The sequence below is a fragment of the Ascaphus truei genome, chromosome 11 (genome assembly GCF_040206685.1).
Source record: "Ascaphus truei isolate aAscTru1 chromosome 11, aAscTru1.hap1, whole genome shotgun sequence".
NCBI classification, from domain to species: Eukaryota; Metazoa; Chordata; class Amphibia; order Anura; family Ascaphidae; genus Ascaphus; species Ascaphus truei.
The window spans coordinates 24040449-24062862 of record NC_134493.1 but is presented as its reverse complement, the minus strand read 5'-3'; the positions used below and the strand labels follow the sequence as shown (position 1 = coordinate 24062862).

Here is a 22414-nt window from a genome sequence, read left to right as displayed (position 1 = left end):
ACCAGCATGGTTCTTGGGATAGTTATCTGCAAATCTCCCTCTGTATGAAGTATCCATAGTGGATGTTGATACAGGGGTTTTCCCCGAGGGATCAGGACTTATTTGGGATTTTTTCCCATTTTTGGAACCTTTGTTCCATGTTCTCTCAATGCCTTTTGCATAATCATCCTGATCCCTCCTGAATTTTTGCAATTTAATCTCGTTAACTTCTTTTTTTAAATTGTCAATGTTTTTCTGCATTTTTACGTCTCTCTCTTGATAATCTTTTATATTTTCTAAGGATCCTAGTTCTAACCGTAAGTCTTCTATTTCTTTATCCAATTTCACTAGGTGTTTCTCTTGTTGTGACATAATGATTTTAATTAAGTTAAAAGAACATTCATCTTGTGCATTATTCCATTTTAGCAGAAAGTCTTCATCACTTAAATCCATTGATGGATTTTTTTGTACTCTTAGGCCTCTTGGGATAATCGTTAACCCAATTAAAATCTAGTTAGCCATTCACCAATGGGAACTAAGTTAGGGGTATATATGTATCCCACACCCATCACAAAGTCACTCCTGATGAAATCGATGAGATGAAACGCGTAGAGTGACGTCTGTACTACTGGCCGGAACCCCTAGAAGCCGATGACATCACTTCCTGTGCAGTTGGAACGCAAACCAGTGACACGCACGCCACGGAAGGAGGGGAACCAGATACACCATCTATCCGGCTGCTGAGATCCACTGCGTGTGATCGAAATGCTTTTAAACTTTTGAAATCATGTGAGTGTAATACCTTTCACTTACCTTTTATAAATTCTTGGTATACAGTCTGCGCTATGTCCAGTCTTATTTTCTAAGGTCTCTTGGATTCTATATGGGGCTGAGATTGATTTCCTGAATACAGTGTGACATCCATACTCTGGGAAAGATACCTTTACGTGCCTTTAACCTTCTCACACTTGTGAGTACATCTGCATTAGATCAGCCAATTTATTTAATTTGTCACAGCAATATTGCACTATCTATATACATTTTTGTTTTCACATATCCCTGCGCTTCCCGGAGATTCATCCCTAATACCCCTCATTAACGTACGCAAAGGGACCGGAGCATGTATGTAAAGCGCAAATATACTTAAAGTGAAGTATTACCTTTTTCCCACTTATCGATGCATGTACTGTACTGCAATCATCATATACGCGCATAACTGATGTTACAGGTACAGGTAGGGAGCCAGTATTGCTGTTCAGGACATGCTGACAGGTGCATGTGCGAGCTGCCGTTTGCCTATTGGGCGATATGTCCTTACTCGCGAGTGTACTTAAAGTGAGTGTCCTTAAACCGGGGTATGCCTGTATACTGTATCCCAGTTTGCAATTCTAATCAGTGCTGTTTGTTTCTTTACATTGATACTGTAATATTCACTAGCAATGTGGTAACAGAGCAAACTTCCTAGGGGAGCGGGGTTGTTTTAGTTGTACAATAATGACATTTACTTCTCATTAACATTCTATCCCAGCTTCAACTTTACTCATGTTAAAGCTGGCGTCCAAGCGCCATTTTTTATTTTTATTGTATTTATCCCCTTTAATATGTGCATCAATACAATCCACTCAATGATAAGTAATTCGCTAAGTTGCAGATCGATCAGAGAAGATTCGGCCCAGGGGTTCACTAAATGACTGCAGAGGAGTATTAGTCAGTGTGACTAATAAATGGTTGCTATAGAAACAAAAAAGGTTTGTTACATTAAAAAAGTCATTCAGAGTTTTTTTTTTTTTTTTTTTTAATGCTACAAGTATTTTCTCATAATACCGAACTGATTTATTAAAAAAAAATCACATGTAGGATATTGCTGGGTCTGCAGCTTTAAGAGACGTGCGATGCTTTAGCACGGTTTATGAACCATGCAAAATTTGCCATTTTTTAGTCGAGAAAAGTACAGTAAGTCCTCGTTTTACGACGCTTCACTTTACGACGAATGGCTTATCCGACGCTGTCCAATGCATCCCTATGGCCGGTTTTACGACGCTAAAATGGCTTATCCGACGCTCTTACGACGCTTTGCAAAGTTGCAACATTATGTCAATCAGAAGGCTGCAATCAGGGAAATCATCCAGATCAGTCTGTGTGAAGGTTTTGTGGTATATTTATGCCTTTAAACATGTCTAACAGTTTTATTATACAGTTCTGGATTCAATAAATAGAATCTTTACATCATAATGTGTGTGTGTGCAGCATAATCTTATTGTTTGAGTAAAATATTTTGTGTATTTTAGCATTAAAAATGCCTTCAGGAACGGAACGTTTCATTTAAACAGTGTTCCTATGGGAAAACGGGTTTCGCTTTACAACGTTTCGCTATCCGACGCCATTTTGAGTAACGCATTGCGTCGGATAACCGAGGACTGCCTGTAATGTGAATCAGTCACAGCTGAGCTGCAGCCCGGGCTCAATTCGCCAAGAGACTCATTTGGCAAAATGCGCGTGGAATTAAAAAAAAAATTTAGCTTTTAAAAGTTCGGCGAACCGGTTCTTCAGGAATCGAATTTGGGAGAAAATACTGTTAAAAATGTTGCGAGCGAATTTTGGGAAATTTCCCACATCTCTTATCATCGTTGATAATGTTAGCCCGCCGTCCGTGCCCCATCTTCTATACTAGACACTCGCCAGTTTATACCTCAGAATCTGCCGTTCTTTGATTTCACGCGATTACACTATCACACTACAGATCTAGCAGATATTTTTGCATAGTAAGGCACTAAATGAGTTGGATTGCTGCACAAATCGCGTGCTGTTGAAACATTGCAGAACTTTGAGTAGGCGGTAATGCGCTGTCACGCGATCCTAGGTGTAATATTGAAAGGGGTATTCCCTTTATCTAGGGATATTTCATTTTATACAGTGCAGAGTACATGACAACATATTATTGTTTTGCTAATATACATCACCTGAATTGCTGGCATAATGTTTCATGAGTAGAGTTTTCTGCTACCAGTCACAAATTTGGAATTCGCCATTTGGAAAGTCTATAAAACAAAAGTTGAAGCTTGCTGAGTGTGTGTCCCAGTTACACACAGGAGCCAGGGTCTCAGAAATTTGCAAAATGTATATCATTTGCATTCATAGTATTTGGTGTCTGTGTAACAACTTTGCATCAATGTGTGGGAGTCACAGGACTATTTTAACAGCATCTTTTTAATATCACATATTTTTCACATTACATAATGCCATTAATGAGTTTTTACTTGTTTTTTTTATGACAGTGTAAATGTATTTAGAGGTTTGAAGATATCTATGCCACTATAAGGAGGAAACCATTCAAAATCCTAGCTGTGTTTTTGTTTTTTAAATAATTCAGAGCTGTGCTGTCAGATATACTGTCTGCATTTTTTTTAACTCCTAAAGCAATTTTTTTATGATGTTTTGTTTCAATCATTGTTTGTTTGCTACAGCAACCATTTAGAAAGTCACATCCACTTCCTCTTTGGAAACACGCTCTGACACACACCTTTTTGAGCTCTGCACTTTGACAACAAAGTATCACAGACCTGTTGCTGTGTTCCAAACAACAGATTGTCTATTACTCTGGAAGCTGTAACAATAATGTGTTACACTTAGTAATATAATGTTGCATACAGTATCAGCTGCAGCATTTCACAGACTGCAGCACAGAGTCAGAAGGTGGCTATTATGTTATGCACACAATCAGGATTTTTACAGATTTATAACAGGGGCACCAAACGATTCCCAGCGTAGGTAAGAATGTAGAATTATACATTGCCACATGTTTTACAGTAACAAAAAAAAGGGGCGGTAGTATTTCTGTTTTAAAGTACTACTGAGAATTTGTTGGTTGCTATTTAGCTGGCTCTATCACACCTCTTTTTGAGCCCTGTCCTTCCCCAACAGTGGAATAGCATTTGCAACAAATTGTCACAAACAGGAAAGTGTTGCAGTGTTCCCAGCAGGAGACTATCTGAGTTGAAAGCTGTAACAATAGCCCTAAGAGCAAGATATTTACTGATTGTTCCCAGGAGAACGGATCGAGGGGCAGCTTAGGGAAATTCGTTTTCATTAAAGGTAATGAAATACTGCATATATTAAAACAAACAAAACAAAAAAGGCAGTTAGGAACACCTTTCAAAAAAATAAAGTTTGTAATGTCAAAAGAAACATGTTGTATCTCTAAACATCCACATACCAAGGTATTTTGCCCACCCTGTACAAGTGAACAATTGGTAAGTGGTAATATGGAGAAATTGGGAAAAGTAACGCATTGCCAGAAAAACTAAATTATATATGAATTATATAAATAACCCAACTATAAATAACAATTTTATACTCCCTATATGGAACATACTGTATCTCTAAAATGCTGGAACCTAAGAAACAAATAAATAGCCCTGTGTATTCCATATTTAATGGATAACTTTCCCACATTTTACGCAAAAGCTGTTTTTTTTAATGTACTTTACAATATACTTTCCAAGAGCTTCATACATAGCCCCATATGTTGCTAACAAAATAACGCTTCTCCCTGCCAATAAAGTGTCTTACATTTGGGTGGGATCTGTTTACAACGGAATAGCAGTTGAGTACTGTAATTTTTTTTTTAACCTCACCGCTGTCAACTTGAGTGCATTGATTTTGGTTAGTTATCTAAACTATTTTCCCAAATCACCCAGCGGAAAGCGCAACACAAAGTTGATATTAAATACACAGGCTGAAAATGTTATTGGTAAACAACTTATTTTTGACAAGCGGATGGAATTAAAACGTCTCCCCTCCCCCCCCCCCTTTCTCTTTCCTGGCTTTCAGACTTCTCCACTTCCAGCAAAAACACTGTTGTTATGGTGAATTTGGGTTTGTTTGGGGCACAGTGTTACCCTTTGTTTTTGGGACAGACTGACACGTGGCTGGGTGTTTGCAAACTGATGGTGGAAAGCACTGAGCTTATTTTCTCTCTTCTCTGAAACTCTGCACCATGTGAATCCTTCTTTTTTTATGAGAGGAGCCACAGATATTTCGATTTGAACTTTACTATATCTCTCTGTGGGTGGCTGTGCTTAAATAAAAACAAACATGGCAAACCTGACTGGAGATTGGATATGTGTGTTTTGCTTTGCTGGGGTGGAGCTTAGCACTGCTGGAGCTGGAAAAGACACTGATCCTACACGTTTAACTTCAGAAAGGTGCATTTTTTGAATTTGAAAGCAGCAGTGGGGGGGTGGGGAATAATCTTTTTTTTTTTTTTAACTTGCTTTACATAGACAGAGTAGGATCTATATTTTCTTTTCCACACCCAGCTTGCTTGTGACCTCATCCTCCAGGCAAGAGGAGAAGGGGAGGAAACTGGTGTGGTGTGAGGCAGAGGTTCAAAACAACTCTCAGATTCTCAGCACACAACAGTTATCCAGAGAGAGAGAGCCATTCTCCTCTCCCTGTGCTCCCCTCTGCTAGACCTAGGACTCTTCCACCTCCACCTCTCTGTGCAGAGAAACATGTGAGTACTGTACATATCATGTGCACCAAACTTGTGTCAGTGAAGTAGGTTATATGGCAAGGGATGGCAGAGGTGAACTGTAGCTACTGTATATACTTCAAATAACATTTTGCCTACACATTATTACATGGAAATGAGCTTTGCCCCTTTCTTTGGATACATGTATCTGGGATGTGTGTGTTGTTTGTAGGAATTTTAGATGGATAGCTCTACAGCAGAGAATATGGCTCCTCTCTCCCTCGCTGTTTGCATTTGTCTGTAGCACTTAATCACCCATCTACTAGTTTCATATGAAGCCTTTTTTTTTTTACCACCCCATGGCTTTCCCCACAGCAATTTTGTACCTAATCTGATGCAATATAACAATATATTAAGCTACCCTCCAACTGCACCTATGTGGCGTGTACACGACATGTTTTTGGCTCCTGTAAGACCAGCTGTACCTATTGCACAGCACGTTTTGTGTGTGATCAGCTCTATAGGTTGTGGGACTTCCATAGGGATTGCTTGGAAGTGTCTCCATCCAGCACGCATAGAGGAACTACTTTGCTATCAATTAGTTGCTTATGTTCATATTATAGAGACACTGTTGCCTTTTAGCTCGGAAAGCTACACTTTTTCATGTGAAGGTTTTCACTGAAGAAGTATGGATTTGACCTGCACAATATTGTTGAAGTACAAACATTGACTTCTGTCAGTGAGTTGGCTGAGGGGCGTTTCCCGAATCCCTAATGTGGAATGTGCTTAGGGATAGTCCTGGTCACTGCACACATTAAACCTGGGGACTTGGACACATTCTCCTTGCACTCTCTTAACTCTGTCGTACCTGGACAACAGCAAGATACGTGTATGTTAAGAATGAAGAGATGCTGTGATTAATATATGTATCATTGTGTATTTATTTATTTATTTATAAAAATGTTTTACCGGGGAAATAAAACATTGAGAGTTGCCTCTCGTTTTCAACGATGTCCTGGGCACAGAATTCTGATGACAATGCATGGTTATATTAAATGAACAGAGGTTATAGAGTATAAATGTTGGTAAATAATGCGAGTATCCATAGTACACTCTTTACTTGTATCCGTACTATACATTAGGATACCTGAATTTGGAGTACTGCCTACTTGTTCACTGATATGAGTGGGAATAAAGGTGTGCTAAAGTCTATAGCACCCTATTGTGTACTGGGCCGTAGGGGCAAATTATATTTTAAACTGTTGCTTGCTCTCCGCACCTCGATCCAGACAGGGCCGACTGGTTTTTTTTAGGCAAATGTTCCACCTAGTGGAAAGAAGTAGATTTTATCCTAAAGAGATTTGGGGGACGTGTTATTTCAGTTCAAAGCTTTTCTTCCTTTGCAGAAACTGACGCATTTGAAAATGCAAAAATGTTTTTTTAAAGACCTTGTAACCGGCGCAGATTGTCTGTCTTTTTGTGCCTGGCAATATTGAACGTTTTAAGTGGCAGGTCCTGGCAGAAAGGTTTTTGAGAAAGGTGTTTTTGCAGGTTATGATACCTTTTGGGATCCCCTAATAGATGTGCCATTAAAAGGTATCACAACCTGCAGAGGGATGTTGAAAAGCAAAAATATAAGCATTTAAATGAGCACAGGGGACACGTGTCAGTGTGTGTGTGCATATTTATTATTTTAAAATATCTCCTTAAACTTATTGTATGCATTGAATCCACACCATGTATATCCTATGGAGAAAATGGCAGACAGTTTTGTGGAGCCCCAAAATGGAAAAGTTACGTGCAGATATTTCTGAAGTATTAAAAAAAAAGAATGGGAAGTGTCGCCGATCTTACACTCTATTAAACAGTGACATTAACCAAAATATGGTTCTACAAATAGAGGATCAGCAATTGTACCTTTTTTTTATTGACATCAGTGAGAAATCCTGGAACCCGTATGGGAATCCTGATGCGATTTCATTCATTCGGTAACTTACATAATGTAAGAGCCCGCCTGAGAAAGTGATGTGCAACAATAATGTGAATTTGTATGTTTGTCACCGCCTGTTAGTAAGACAGTAATATTGACTCTCTTCCTCTTACAATGGAATTGCTGGAGTCTGGTCTATGTGAAGGTCACTGAGCTGGAACTGGGTCTTAAACTCGTCTTACACCTACTTGAATCTAAGGGTTTCTAGGGGTACAGTCACCCTATTCATAACATAGCCAGCCCAGTACACGTATTGAAGTTCAGGAACTTTGCCGGAGGATGAAGCAGGGCTACAAGCAATAATATAGCTGGCGGACGAATGAGGAGAACTCTGTTAATTTCTGATGGCATTTCTTTTCTCCTCCCAGCATTGTTGGGCACATTGGCGTTATACATATTCCTGCCGTGTCCTGCAGGTAAGGGGAGACGGTTGTTCTCTGCTCGCCTGTTCAGACAAGTTAGAAAATAGAAACTATTTGTAGTGGGCGAACTTTTGTTTTAACTACATGGCTATCTCTCCTTTATATGGACATATTATTAGCACCCTCCCCCTTCCCCCCCCCCCAAAAAAAAATCCACAAGCAACGTAAATTATGCAATACTTCAGCTTCTCTAGTTACAGAGTTATATAGTAGACGAGGTTATAAAAAAAAGACATCCAATTCTAGATCAACCTCTGTGAAGGTAGTTTGAGTAAGCGAGTGATCCTTTGAGTTGGGCTATTTTGCTCTGGTAGCTTTTGAATCTGTCTGTTCTCATGTCTGACAATAATCTCTGAGATCAGATATATTTAATCATGTGTACTGCGACTGTTTCATGCAGAATACAGTAATTGTATATTGGGGTTTTTTACGTGTTGGTGAATATGTATGTGAGAAGCTTCCTTGGTGCTAGGAATACTAATGGATTTTGTTGTGAAACTACCTAGTGTGCCAATATCTTTAAGCATATTTCTAAACTGATTACATTTTTGATTGGTTTCATCATTTTTAGCATTGTGTCCCTTGTGCACACAGTATTACAGTATTTTATAGGTGCTGACATGATATTTGGCAATCCAAGCTCTTTTATTTCAAACTCTTTCCTTCCCCCTTTCTCTCTTTCTTTTCCTATCCTTTCTTTCTACCAGGATTGAAGCAGGGGGTCGCTGTAGCTGAACCCTGTTAAATTCAGCTCTGGGGACCCCCTGCTTCCAGAGACACCTCCCTAGCCGATATGCTTGGCTACAAGGGATCACATGACCGCTGTTCAAAGCTTGCAGGCCAATAAGAAGCTGTACTCCACAAAAGTTCAGAGCGAGCAGGGTCACCCAAAAAAGAGAAAAGATAACATAGTGTACACTGTTATGTGAGTGATGTATAGCTAGAATCTTGGCCCATATGTCAGCCCACGTACAGAAAGATGAAAATAATATAGCCTTCTCCAAACAGTGACTTGTCAGCTTCTTTCGTATGGAGATGTGTGGCTATTCCCTCAGGGTAAAAAAGAGAGAAGAGTCATAGTGCAATCCAATAAAAACACTTTAGTGATTAGAACATAAGCTTCAGCTTACTCACACTTTGTACAAGTAAGGCTGAGTCCATGCTGCCACAGACCGCGCGGAGGCGTCTGCTCACGGCGCCATCACATTGCCATAAGGCATTGATCGCACCCAAAGACCACGCGTGACAGCAGGAGGGGATGCGTTGTGCAAGGAATCAGTTGAAACTGATATCTCGGCGCGATGGGTAGGTCACGTGAGCGGTTCGCCCAATGAGGGCGAACTAACTCTGTGATGTCACTGACACTCCCCTAGACACGCCCTGGTCTAGATGGTATTCAGGTATTTCTTCAGAAGCCGCTCTCGCAGGCTCCCTCGGCGTCTGTCATCACCACCGGTCTCCGCTTGCATTGCGTCACTTCCGGTTGGCGCTTGTGTAACGGCTTCAGCCCTCTGTGATCCAAATTTCAGCCTCTGTCCTCTCTCCTCACAGTCTCAACGCGTTTCACAGCGCAAAGCTGCTTCCTCTGTAGAATATGCCCTGCTCCAAGTTCTCTTTCTATATATACCACCCATTGGTAAATTGAATAATTGAGGCATTTATATGAAGGGGCATTTCTATAGGGTGCTAATCAAATATACATAATAACACAATCTTTTTAATATAATAAAAATATACATATCGCAATATTTATAATATGAAAACAAAAAGCACAGAAGATATGAAATATGCCATTTTAACTGGAACAAGAAACAATTCCTTACACATAGTGTGTAGTTACTCATAACATAATGGTATACTGTAGTAACCCCAATGGCACAATGAGAGGGGAAAGAATGGGAAAGGGACATTTGTCTTTACGCAGGAGCTTTAAACTTTGCCCGCTGGAGGCAGGGGGTCCCCGGAACTTAAATGAATGGGGTTCAGCTTCAATCCTGGGTAAAAGAAAGGTAAAAATAAGTTTAAAAAAAGAGCATGAATTGCTGCTTCAACATTCTGGTAACATTCTAGACTTAAACCTTTTAGAGGGGGGATTTACAAAGCACTGATAATGTTAATGGCAGGTAACACTGATTGATACCGTTATCAAAGCTCTGAGAATCCTCCCCTGCAGGATTGCAGAGTCATGCCACTGCTGTAATAGTCATAACATCACTTTGGAACCTAAAACGCGTTGGCATTTTGTGTCACTTTACCTTTTGGCATTCAGGAGTCAGGTGGCCTGTTATATACTGTACTACTATAAATATTGAAAATGAAGGAGGTTATTCATTAAAATGTGTTTGACTTTAATGGGTGTTACCGTGCATTAATTCCTTACTGACACGGGAACTGTATGACGCGTACATTTAAACTTAACCACATAAAATTGTTAACCAATAATTCACACAGGACGCATAAATATAAGGTGGTGTTAAGGCCACAGCACATTTTTTAAACATAATTTACATGAAGATGTATACATTGATCTCTCGCCCCCAACCAGAGACCCATAATACCAAAATACCATTGGCTCTGCCCCCCTAGCCAGGAGCATAAACATTTCCATAGCACAAAACTAACGATGTAACCATACTTTACCAAACAGCTCAATATGAACCCGTACTTAACCCCTGTGCGGCAGCAAAACCCCACTTAAAAATAGTTACTTTTATACATATATTTATAAAACGGAACTTTTGAATAGTTGTCCAAAGCAAATGACAAGTACCCGAGTACCTTTTTTTTAAATTTAAACCCTTACATTTACGCCCACATGCTTCCACGCCCCTACCAATCACGTAATCCTTCCTGTTTGCCCAGCAACTCCTTGCTGACCTCCTCCCCAAGTCTGTCTGGATACGGAACTAAACTTTCCCTGTCACAATACCCCAACGACAAGTCAACCAATCACCTACTCTTACCTAGTCCCAGAGGTGAACAAGGGGGCGCTCTCAGCCCCATGTCGTCCCTTTGCTAAACGCCTTTTATAAAGAGATGAAAATGCCTTTTATACAAGTACTAGCTGAGAGACCCGGCGTTGCCCGGGATGTAAATGCGTAATAGGTAGTATTATTTATAAATCGTGGAACAAAAGGTGACTGTTTGTTGTAAAGGTTGGATAATAATATTGAAAAGAAAGATGGAAGAAAATGTAATACGATGTTGTATAAAAATGGTTTATTGTAACCACATCACAGTACAATGTATATTTTGGTGCCATAAGTGATGTAAAAATCTGAGTCGTGTGTCCTGCTAGGGTGTGAGGCGGCGGGTGGCGCGTGGGTTGTGAGTGCTGTCTGCGAGTGGGGGTCCTGCTAGGGTGTGAGGCGGCGGGTGGTGCGTGGGTTGTGAGTGCTGTCTGTGAGTGGGGGTCCTGCTAGGGTGTGAGGCGGCGGGTGGCGCGTGGGTTGTGAGTGCTGTCTGTGAGTGGGGGTCCTGCAAGGGTGTGAGGCGGCGGCTGGCACGTGGGTTGTGAGTGCTGTCTGTGAGTGGGGGTCCTGCTAGGGTGTGAGGCGGTGGGTCAGTGATGTCGGTGCGTAGGGGCGGGAGGCAGCAGGTGTGTGTGGCGGCAGGTATGTGTCGAGTGTGGCGGGTGTCTGTTGAGTGCGTGCAGCGGCTGTGAGGCGGTGGGTGAAAGGCAGAGGCGGCCGGAGTAAGGGCGGGTGAAAGGCAGAGGCGGGGGTTGGGAGGCGGTAAGGCGGGCATGAAGGCGAAGGGCGGCGGGAAGGGGAGGAGGGGGTGGAGGAGGGGGGCAAGGGGTGGAGGAGGGGGGCAAGGGGTGGAGGAGGGGGGCAAGGGGTGGAGGAGGGGGGCAAGGGGTGGAGGAGGGGGGCAAGGGGTGGAGGAGGGGGGCAAGGGGTGGAGGAGGGGGGCAAGGGGTGGAGGAGGGGGAAGGGTTAGAGGAGGGGGGGGAAGGGTTAGAGGAGGGGGGGAAGGGTTAGAGGAGGGGGGGGAAGGGTTAGAGGAGGGGGGGGGGAAGGGTTAGAGGAGGGGGGGGGAAGGGTTAGAGGAGGGGGTGGAAGTGTGGGAGGGGGTGGGAGGGGAAAGGGGAAAAAGAGGTGGAGGGGGGGGAAGAGGAGCGGAGGGGGGGTGGAAAGGGGAGCGGAGGGGGGGGGGGAAGGGGGGTGATGGGGGGGGTGGAGGGGAGGTGTGGAGGGGGGGGAGATAAATGGGGAGGTGAAGGGGGGTGGAAGGGAGAAGTGGAGTGAGGGGAGGTGAGGGGAGGTGATCGGGGGTGAGGGGTGGGTGAGGGGAGGTGAAGGCCGCTCACTCACCCGTCCGGCAGGTCCCACGTGGATCTGAGGCGGGAGGCAGCGTGTTGTGGCCGCTCCCCCGCTGTGTCCCGGGCGCTCACTCGCTCCCCCGCTGACTGTAGCGGCGCCGGGGGGGGGGGGGGGTATCGGGGAGACACTGACACTGGAAGGGAGGGGGGGTGGAGGGGAGGTGAAGGGGGGGTGGAGGAGAGGTGAAGGGGGGTGAAGGCCGCTCACTCACCCATCCGGCAGGTCCCACGTGGATCTGAGGCGGGAGGCAGCGTGTTGTGGCCGCTCCCCCGCTGTGTCCCGGGCGCCGCTATCTTGGGTACTCGGCGCCGCGAGGCAGCCTGCCTGGCCACTGGCTGTTCCCCCGCCGGGGAGGGGTGAGTTGTAGCGCCGGGGAGGGGTGGGCATGTATATGTGTGGGGGGGGGAGAGGTGGGAGATATAGAGGGGGGTCTCGCACGGCCGCTGACACTGGGTGGGGGGGGGGGGGCGCTGAAGGGGTAATAATAGTGTGTGTGTCCCGCTGACTGTAGCGGCGCCGGGGGAGGGGGGGGCGGGGTGAAAGCGCGGGAGACACGGGGAGAGGAGGAGGTGCGCGCGGGTGCTGCTAACACTGTGAGCTCCGCTAATGTAGGTAACACCCCCCCTACACACGTGTGTGTGTGTGTGTGTGTGTGTGTGTGTGTGTCTGTCACTGTGTGTGTGTGTGTCCCTGTTTCCCTGTGTGTGTGTGTGTCCCCCTGTGTGTGTGTGTGTGTGTGTCCCTGTGTGTGTTTGTGTCCCTGTGTGTGTGTGTGTCCCTGTGTGTGTGTGTCCCTGTGTGTGTGTGTCCCTGTGTGTGTGTGTCCCTGTGTGTCCTTTGGCCCGTCACTCCGCCTCAGGCCAATGAGAGGTGTGCGGGGGCGGGCGGGCCAAGGGACCAATGAGATTTCCCCTAGGGACACCGGACATCCAGGCAGGCAGGCAAACATACAGTGCTTTCACTAATATAGTATAAGATAGTGAATTGCTGAACCTTCTCCAATAGAAAACAGTGACTTGTTCCTATCATTGGTTTATTGTCTCATAAGGTATGAGACGTGAGGTTCCAGTTCTGTCTTGTAAACGCATTCAGTTTCTTCGGACAAAAGCATATGCAAAATAGGGGGGGGGGGAAGAAAAATGTGCTGTAGATACAGTAGTAAACAGGTATACCCCTATATACAGACCTTCACTTTAAGGGACACTCGCGAAGATGGACATATTTACAATAGCACCATTCCCCTGTGTCCGTACTCTCGCTTTGCAAGTACAGACCCTAATTCAGCCCTACAGGTCGCCGTAGTTGTGTGACGCGCTGATTCCCCTCGCCCATTTGGAAAACGGCAGCTTGCGCATGCGCCTGTCAGCACGTCCTGAACAACACCTGCTCCCTACCTCTCGCTTTAAGTACATTTTCGCTTTACATACACGCTCTGCACCCATTGCGTACATTAATGCGGGGTATGCCTGTACACGTTTTATTCCATCAACAAATAATTGGTAGTGTACAAGCCTTTTGGATCTCAATGGTTTCATCTCTAAATGTATCAACCAGTGGAATGAATTTAGGGTATAGTCACCCTTAGCAGCATACAATGGGGGTTAGAATTAAGAACTTACTGTTCAAAACATGCTTAATAGCTATTTAAAAGTTGGGCCCTAAAGCCTAATTATGCAAAATACCACCGCAAATACTATGGAAAATATTAAACATAATACTTTCATTAGAGGCTATTAAGAAGCTCCTACCTTATTGGGTGTAGAGGCTATAGTAATTGATAGATACTGTAGGATATCATAAGTTATGGGAAGATACAATAGTAACAATTCCGTAGTGTGGATATTTCAGCAATATGAAATGCATGGATATGTTTGCATTATCCACACAACCCATAATGCCAAATACTTGTGAGTCATAGGGGGATAAGTGAAGTTATGAATGGAAAGGAGTGACCTCGGCCGCCCAAGGAGACACCATATGAAGAAGTCATGCTCTCTGGATTTCTGAATGACTTAGTAATGTGGGTACAGTATATCCGTAGAGTTTAAGTGGAATGCTATCACTATTCATTCTGGCTCAAATTCAAGTCCGAGTAATAATATCCAGAATCATTCATCAGAACTTTTTTTTGGGAAATACAGGATTTTCATCAGGCTTTTTCATGCCTGCTCTCCAACAGGATTTTGAAAACTGTATCCGTTATTTTTTGATCTTTGTTTTCTGCTACTTTTTCGGTTTCCCAGAAAGCTTTATATTAGTCTACAGATATATGCGGTTTTTTTTCTATGTAGCTCAAATGTGTCAGGAATGGTTTATCTTGGCTATGATTTTCAAAAGTACAGTATGACTGTTAACAATTTTAAGCAAAGTTGTTTTTTTTCCGACAGACCACCATGCCTGAGTATGCTTTAACAATAATATATATAAAATAACACAAAACCAGTTTAAGACTAAGATGATAAAAAAAAATATGTGGATATCCGGGTAGAAATACTGTATTTTGTTTCTATCACTTGCTGCAAGTTTTCATACTAATATTAATTTCATTGTCACAATTTATAGACATGTTTATAGTACTTGTAATTATGCAAGTACTAATATAGCAAGTGAACTATAATAAACATCTATGTGGCAATACCTTAAATTGCAGTTTTCATAGTAGTTACACAGTAGATGGTTGAAAAATACATATCTCCATTGCGTTCAACCAATGTTCAATTTAGATGACAGATACTTATCCTATAGTTATAATGACAGTATTTTGATCCAGAGGAAAAACTATATTTTGCTGAGTCTTACTCGCCACTGTAGGTATATATTGTTTGCTATGTAGCGATGCACAATAAATTTAAAGTTTGCGTTCTTATTCTTAAATGCACCTCTGTCAGCGCCATACAGTACATCAACACCTGCTTTATGGCATCTAACATATCTAGCCCATAATACTGTACTGTATGCAACATTATTATAGTGTAATATTTTATCATGTAAAAGCATGTATAGAAAAGGACTGAGTTTGAGTCTCAACTAGTATAGTTTGCATCTGTCTGAAATGCTTTGCAATATGTATTGCAGCTATTTAGCATGTATCATGTTTTAGTGAATGGGAGCGCAATTTTTTCCCCCCTGTGCCCCCCCTGCTGGCTGTCCTGCTCTCCACGCGCCCCCTCCCTCTCTCCTCACCGTGGTTCCTGGTGTCTGGGCATCATGACATCACGTTGCCATAGCAATGTGATGTCACATGACCCGCGGCGTCATTTGACGCCGTGTTGCCATGGCGATGTGTCTCCAGGTGCCTGCTGAACCACGGTAAGTAAGGTTTACAGAGGCCGTCGCTGTTTCCCCAGCACTTAATTTAAGTGCCTTCAGGAAGCGCGCAGGGCCTCTGTAAACCCCGCGCCCCTGCAGTTACGGGGGGCATGCCCCCCCAGTTTGCGCACTGCTGGTTTAGTGACTCCTGAGTCACTTAGTATCATCATTTAAATGACATAATTCATATTTTGTGGATTAGATTAAAAGCTTTTACGCAACGGGAAAGAAATAGGGAGTGTAGTTGTGTAACTTCATGACCCCCGGAGTTAATTGATGAATTCCTCCATTTCAATCCTATAATTTTAAGCTACAATAATTGTTTAACATTCAGTGAGTGTTAATACATTCCCAATTTCTAAGGCAAATTAATGTAATTTTCCAAAATAGACGTCACCTGTGAAAAGAACCTCACGGTTCTGAAAATGATACTAATTCCGAGAGCTGTCACAGGGTGTGCAATGGAAATGTAATTGTTCCTCTGTTATAATATCATGAAACTGGTTATGACATTGGTACAGCACCAGTGTGTGAGAGATGTCCATTACTATGTGTTCCATGAAGCATAATGAAGTGGACGTGACACAAAGCTGAAGATGGGAAAGGCTGATGGTGATGCTGATACACAGTGAAAAAGTGCTACGATTGGTGCTTTTAATGACAAACACAAGGGCAAGAGACTTGGGTTGAAACCCTAAACTATGAAGGGAGAAAGAGCGACTTAGTGAGTAAAGACACTGACTGGCACTGAGTTTGAAGCAGGGGAACCTGGTTCAATTCCCGGTGTTGGCTCCTTGTGACCTTGGGCAAGTCACTTTATCTCCCTGTGCCTCAGGCACCAAAAACATAGCTCCATAACATGTAAGCTCCACGGGGCAGGGACCTGTGCCTGCAAAATGTCTATGTAAAGTGCTGCGTAAAACAAGTAGCGCTATACAAGAACATGCTATTATTATTATTATTTGTAAACTTAGTAAATCAAGTTTTCAGGAAACCCAACCATTACCAAATAACAAAGCATTAGTAAGGACAGAAAAGAAATGTCATTTTTTACCGATTGCAGCATCATTTCCCCATTACAGTAACTAGTATTCAATTATTTCCTCTTTCTAGAGATTCCAATGGGATTTTTAATATAACATTAATACAGTACACGTGCTACACATTTCTGGTATTGATGCAAATAGACGGGTGCAAATAATTCGCCGGATATGGAGGAATTGCATGCAGTGTGAACATCAATTAACTGCTTTCCTAGCTCCTGTTGCTTTATAGAACTGCTAATAAAAACAGAGGCAGATACTGTACCAACTCAACAGGAACGTTCAGAGCACAACTTTAGCTTAGTATCAAGCTCCTAAAAAGTCCAGATGCATGTGCAACTTTTTCCCCTGTTAAATCCTATCAAATGCAAGAAAGTTACACTTAATCTGTATGTGTCAACTGTTCTATTAAATCAAGATTTCTTAGAGATATGCAAAACTTTTTTTTTTAAATGGACAATTTCGGCACATATCTGATAAAAAGTTACAAATCGAGATACGATGTCTCTGTTTGCCTGAAATTGATGTAGAAACAAAGAATTTGATGGCCGCTAGGAACCACTTGGACCGACGTGTCTGACTATTTCCCCACCTGCTGTAAAACGATAGATCCCATTTGGTATTTTTTAATATTTAGGATAACCTTGTGCAGATGTAGCCAGACGTACTTACAGGTACAGCAGTGGCTGGAAAAGAAAGTCCATGGCTCCTGAGACGGTGTCTGCCACAGTCACGCTGCGCGGGGTCCATGCTTCCGAATCGGGCCACCCCATGCAGCGTTAGTCCGCCGGTGGTGTGACCACCATGATTCCGTGCCCGGCTGGCCTCTGCACAGAAGACAGTTAGTTTAGTTACATCTGTATCTGTCCCGAGCATGTTTGGATTCCCTTACTGTCTTGGCCCCAACCACCTGTGTTGGACGGCTGTCTCGCAAATCCAGCACCCTTTCCATGACGAAGTACTTCATCGTATTACCCTGAGCCTGACACCCTCCCGCTTCAGAGCGTGGCCTCTTGTTCTAGCACTTTGTTTTCTCTGAAATAATCTTCTTTGGGGAAACTCTGTTATGTATTTGAAATGTTACATTTTCCAAATTCACTAAACAAGATCACATTCAAATTTTGTGCGGATTTAATATGGCATCCGTGAAAAGTGATAGATAAAAGCCAAAATAGGTACTGGAACAGGGACAAGAAAGGTAAATGATGGGCTCCAACACAGGATTCAGTAATGGACATCAAGTAACCTGCCCTCAGCCCTCTCATGGCTTCTTATTAACCAGTGAACACCTTATCCATGTGTTGTAAATGGGGCAAAACAGGAAATATATACATACAAGCTGAGAGACCCGGCGTTGTATAATGTCCCGCTCCCTCCACTCTCTCCACTCCCCCTGTCTGTTTCTCCGCTCCCCCTCTCTTTCTCGGTTCCCCCCCATGTGCAGCTCCGTTCCCCCCCCATGTGAAGCTCCTGTCCCCCCCTACACACACACACACACACGCGCACACACACACACACACACACACTGTAACACACATATACAGTGTAACAGACACATGCACAGTGTCACACACACAGTGTCACACACACACACAGTGTCACACACACACACAGTGTCACACACACACACAGTGTCACACACACACACAGTGTCATACACACACAGTGTCACATACACACACACACACACACACACACACACACACACACACACACACACACACACACACACACACACACACACACACACACACACACACACACACAGTGTCACATACACACAGTGTCAGTGAGACACACACAGTGTGACACACACACACACACACACACACACACACACAGTGACACACACACACACACACACACACACACACACACACACACACACACACACACACAGTGTCACACACACACACACACACACACACACACACACACACACACACACACACACACACACACACACACACAGTGTCACACACACAGTGTCACACACACAGTGTCACACACACACAAAGTGTCACACACACAGTGGACAGGAGGAGGGGGGAAGGGAGAGTGGAACGGCCGCCGATCCCGCGGCCATCTCCCGCACCGCGCGGGCAACGAAGGGAGCACCGTGGGCAAGGGGAGCGGAGTGAAGGACATGTCCCGTGCGGCTGCAACTGCCTTGCTCCCCCCCTCCCGCTGACATGTGCCGCTGCGCGTGGCAGGAGGTGATGGCGGAACAGCGGAGGGTGAGGGGGGGTCGTGTTGAGGGTGGAAGGCGCGCCGAGGGGTAGGTAGCAGGGAGGTGAGAAGTCAGCCATGCCGCGCTCCCCTCCCCCCCCTTCTGCCTCCCCCCCCGCGGCCAAGCAGGGTTAAGGGCATTGCGAGGGGAGGTGAGGGGGGGGGGGGGGTGATGGAGGGGGGGGAATCGGTTGGGAGGTGAGCTTTGGGTGATGACGGGGGGATCCAGCAGCCCAGGCCGTGGGGTGAGGAGGAGAAGAGGAGAGTGGCCGGGTGGTTGTGCGTGTGTGTCCCCACAGCTAAGCAAGCAAGGCAATGAGAGGCGTGCGGGGGCAGGGCCGGGCCACGGACCAATCTGATTGGCCAGAGGCTGAGTGACAGACTGACGGACCAATCAGATTGCCCATAAGAACAGCAAACATACGTTTTCAATTATATAGATATAGATACAATTCAAAATGCTGCTCAATATATTTACAAAGCAATCCTAAGCCACAAGACCTCTTAAAATGGCATAAATCAGTTGAATGGGCCCATATGGTATCTTACAGCACCGTAAGATGGCCTACAGCCTAGCACTGCTTAGTAACTAAATATACACAGTGTGTTTTTAAAAAGGATTTTGTTATATTACACATGGACATTGATTCCAGTAAAAATACAGCATATCCAAGTATAGTATAACTCGGAGCTGTTACAGAAACTCTACAGGGCTGGATACCAATGTTGGGGCAGATATATTCCACATCTATATGTCATAAGAATAGTAATGGAATAAGAAAGCGGTGGTGAAACGTGTCACCAAGTACTATCATCATGTAGCCACTGACCACAGGGTTTGTTTTGTTTCTTGTGTTTCAACTTGCAGGACTGCAGCTGGAATCTGTATAAATGAACGGAGAAATGTCTGTTAGACATATGAACCAAATCTGTTTCTCAGATGTCTGGAGCTGGGAAGCAGAGGCGCGCAGGAAACACAATCACCGCTTTTGTGATTCAACTCCCTTAGCTCAAAAATATGCAACTTTCTCCGAGAATTCTTGCTTTGTGGGAGAGTTTTATTATTGTAACTACTTCAGTGCCAGAGAGCTTTGCAACGCAATGCTTGACAGACCCCTCTGGCACCGAAGGGGTTACAATAATAAAACTCTCCCACAAAGCAAGAATTCTCTGAGAAAGTAGCATATTTATGTACAATACAAAACAGAAAGCACCTGCGCTAAGGCTGCCCCCTCCCTCCACCAGTTCACATGGGAGGCTAAATGTTAAGTTCTATTGTAGGAGAATCCTTTCCTTAAGCAAGACCTTAAAATGCGGCGGTCACACGGGGAAGGCCTCTTACCTCCTGCCCTTCCATTGAAGCAGCCCCTCTCTCCCTCCCTCATTTTTTTTGTTTCTATCATTACTTTCTGCGTAAAAAATACAAATATACAGTATAAAAATATGTTAAAACTATAAAAGAAAAATGGACATTTTCAGTAGAAAAGGATAGGTCATGCAGTTTTGTTGGAAGAAAGTATAATGTGTTACAGCTCGGCAGAATTAGCTCGCCTGACCGGGACCTGACTATCTGGCCAGTTGAACGGTTTTCATACTGTGGGTCACGTCCCTTTTGGTGCTGTTCAGTGAGGGGGGCGTTGGCCATTATCAATAATAATACATTAGCTGGTCCAGAGTTCTTGCAGAACTGGGAATCACAAGCTGCAGCAATGCCATGGGCTCAAGGTCACTGGCGTGTCGCCTGGCAAGGTCGCCTGGCAAGGTCGCCTGGTTGTTGACATTTAATAAAGATGTGGCCTTGTGGTGTGTTTCCAGATCTGCATAGGTCACCCACGTGATTCAAACTCTTGTATACTGTGTGCTACAGTTGAAACTGTTTACTGCTTCAACATCCCTGGATCGTCTGTTGCTTGGAAATCTTTTCACTAGTCGGGGAAGCAGTCGGATATGGTCCTCGTGGTTTTAGGGGTGGCTGGGAATATGGCTGGTCCCTGTGCATCGTTTGTGCATGTGGGGCCTCTTACCCCCCTCCGGGGCCACGCCTCCCGTCACATGATTCTCATGTGATGCGTGGGGCTTCTTGCCTGCCCCTGCATCACGTGATGCTCATCAAGGCGAAGTGTGGTGCGTGGAGATGCCGGCTCTTACAGAGGCCCCGAGCTCTCCCCCGGCCCAACTTCAGTAATCACAGTTCAAAAGCTGTGGTGGTTAATTTAACCACCACAACATTTAAACTGTGATTTACAGGAGCTGGGCCGGGGGAGAGTGCTTCGCCTCTGTAAGCGCGGCTCCAGGTGCAGTCAAACCACTGGTACCACCATCAGGCCGGCCCTGCGTTGTGTTCAAATGAGGACTATAGCGATCATACAAGCAAAAAGTGCAGCATCATCTAAAGGTATATAAGCATGTGTGCATCTGTGTATACTGTTGTACGAGTGGTCAAATCAATCTTTATCAATGCATGTCTCTGTGTATCTGTGTTTAGACTATAAGCATGTGTGTATCGGTATATTCCAACGCACATTTACTGACACGGACGCTTGGTCTTGTTAATTTAATTTATTTTTAATGCACAATACACGACGATTTGGTAACATATGTTTTATGTAAATATATTAAAAGTTAAATTTTAAATCAAGTAGGAGTGCAGTATAGTGAATTCTTTTAGGAGACACATCCATTTTGTGTTTTCCTTCCCTCCCTTTTTCTGCTAGCATGTGTGTATCGGTATATTTGTGTGTGCTAGCATGTGTGTATCGGTATATTTGTGTGTGCTAGCATGTGTGTATCGGTATATTTGTGTGTGCTAGCATGTGTGTATCGGTATATTTGTGTGTGCTAGCATGTGTGTATCAGTATATTTGTGTGTGCTAGCATGTGTGTATCAGTATATTTGTGTGTGCTAGCATGTGTGTATCAGTATATTTGTGTGTGCTAGCATGTGTGTATCAGTATATTTGTGTGTGCTAGCATGTGTGTATCAGTATATTTGTGTGTGCTAGCATGTGTGTATCAGTATATTTGTGTGTGCTAGCATGCGTGTATCAGTATATTTGTGTGTGCTAGCATGCGTGTATCAGTATATTTGTGTGTGCTAGCATGCGTGTATCAGTATATTTGTGTGTGCTAGCATGCGTGTATCAGTATATTTGTGTGTGCTAGCATGCGTGTATCAGTATATTTGTGTGTGCTAGCATGTGTGTATCAGTATATTTGTGTGTGCTAGCATGTGTGTATCAGTATATTTGTGTGTGCTAGCATGTGTGTATCAGTATATTTGTGTGTGCTAGCATGTGTGTATCAGTATATTTGTGTGTGCTAGCATGTGTGTATCAGTATATTTGTGTGTGCTAGCATGTGTGTATCAGTATATTTGTGTGTGCTAGCATGTGTGTATCAGTATATTTGTGTGTGCTAGCATGTGTGTATCAGTATATTTGTGTGTGCTAGCATGTGTGTATCTGTATATTTGTGTGTGCTAGCATGCGTGTATCAGTATATTTGTGTGTGCTAGCATGTGTGTATCTGTATATTTGTGTGTGCTAGCATGTGTGTATCAGTATATTTGTGTGTGCTAGCATGTGTGTATCAGTATATTTGTGTGTGCTAGCATGTGTGTATCAGTATATTTGTGTGTGCTAGCA

The 22414-nt window shown here is 43.8% G+C and overlaps 1 protein-coding gene across 1 annotated transcript in view; it reads left to right on the top strand.

Moving 5' to 3' along the window:
- The first annotated feature begins 5218 nt into the window (after positions 1 to 5218).
- EMP2 (epithelial membrane protein 2) overlaps positions 5219 to 22414 on the top strand; it is a 62894-nt gene continuing 45698 nt past the window's right edge. The window contains exon 1 of the mRNA XM_075565340.1: positions 5219 to 5494. The gene's annotated coding sequence lies outside the window, so the exon portion shown is untranslated. The remainder of the gene's footprint in view (positions 5495 to 22414) is intronic.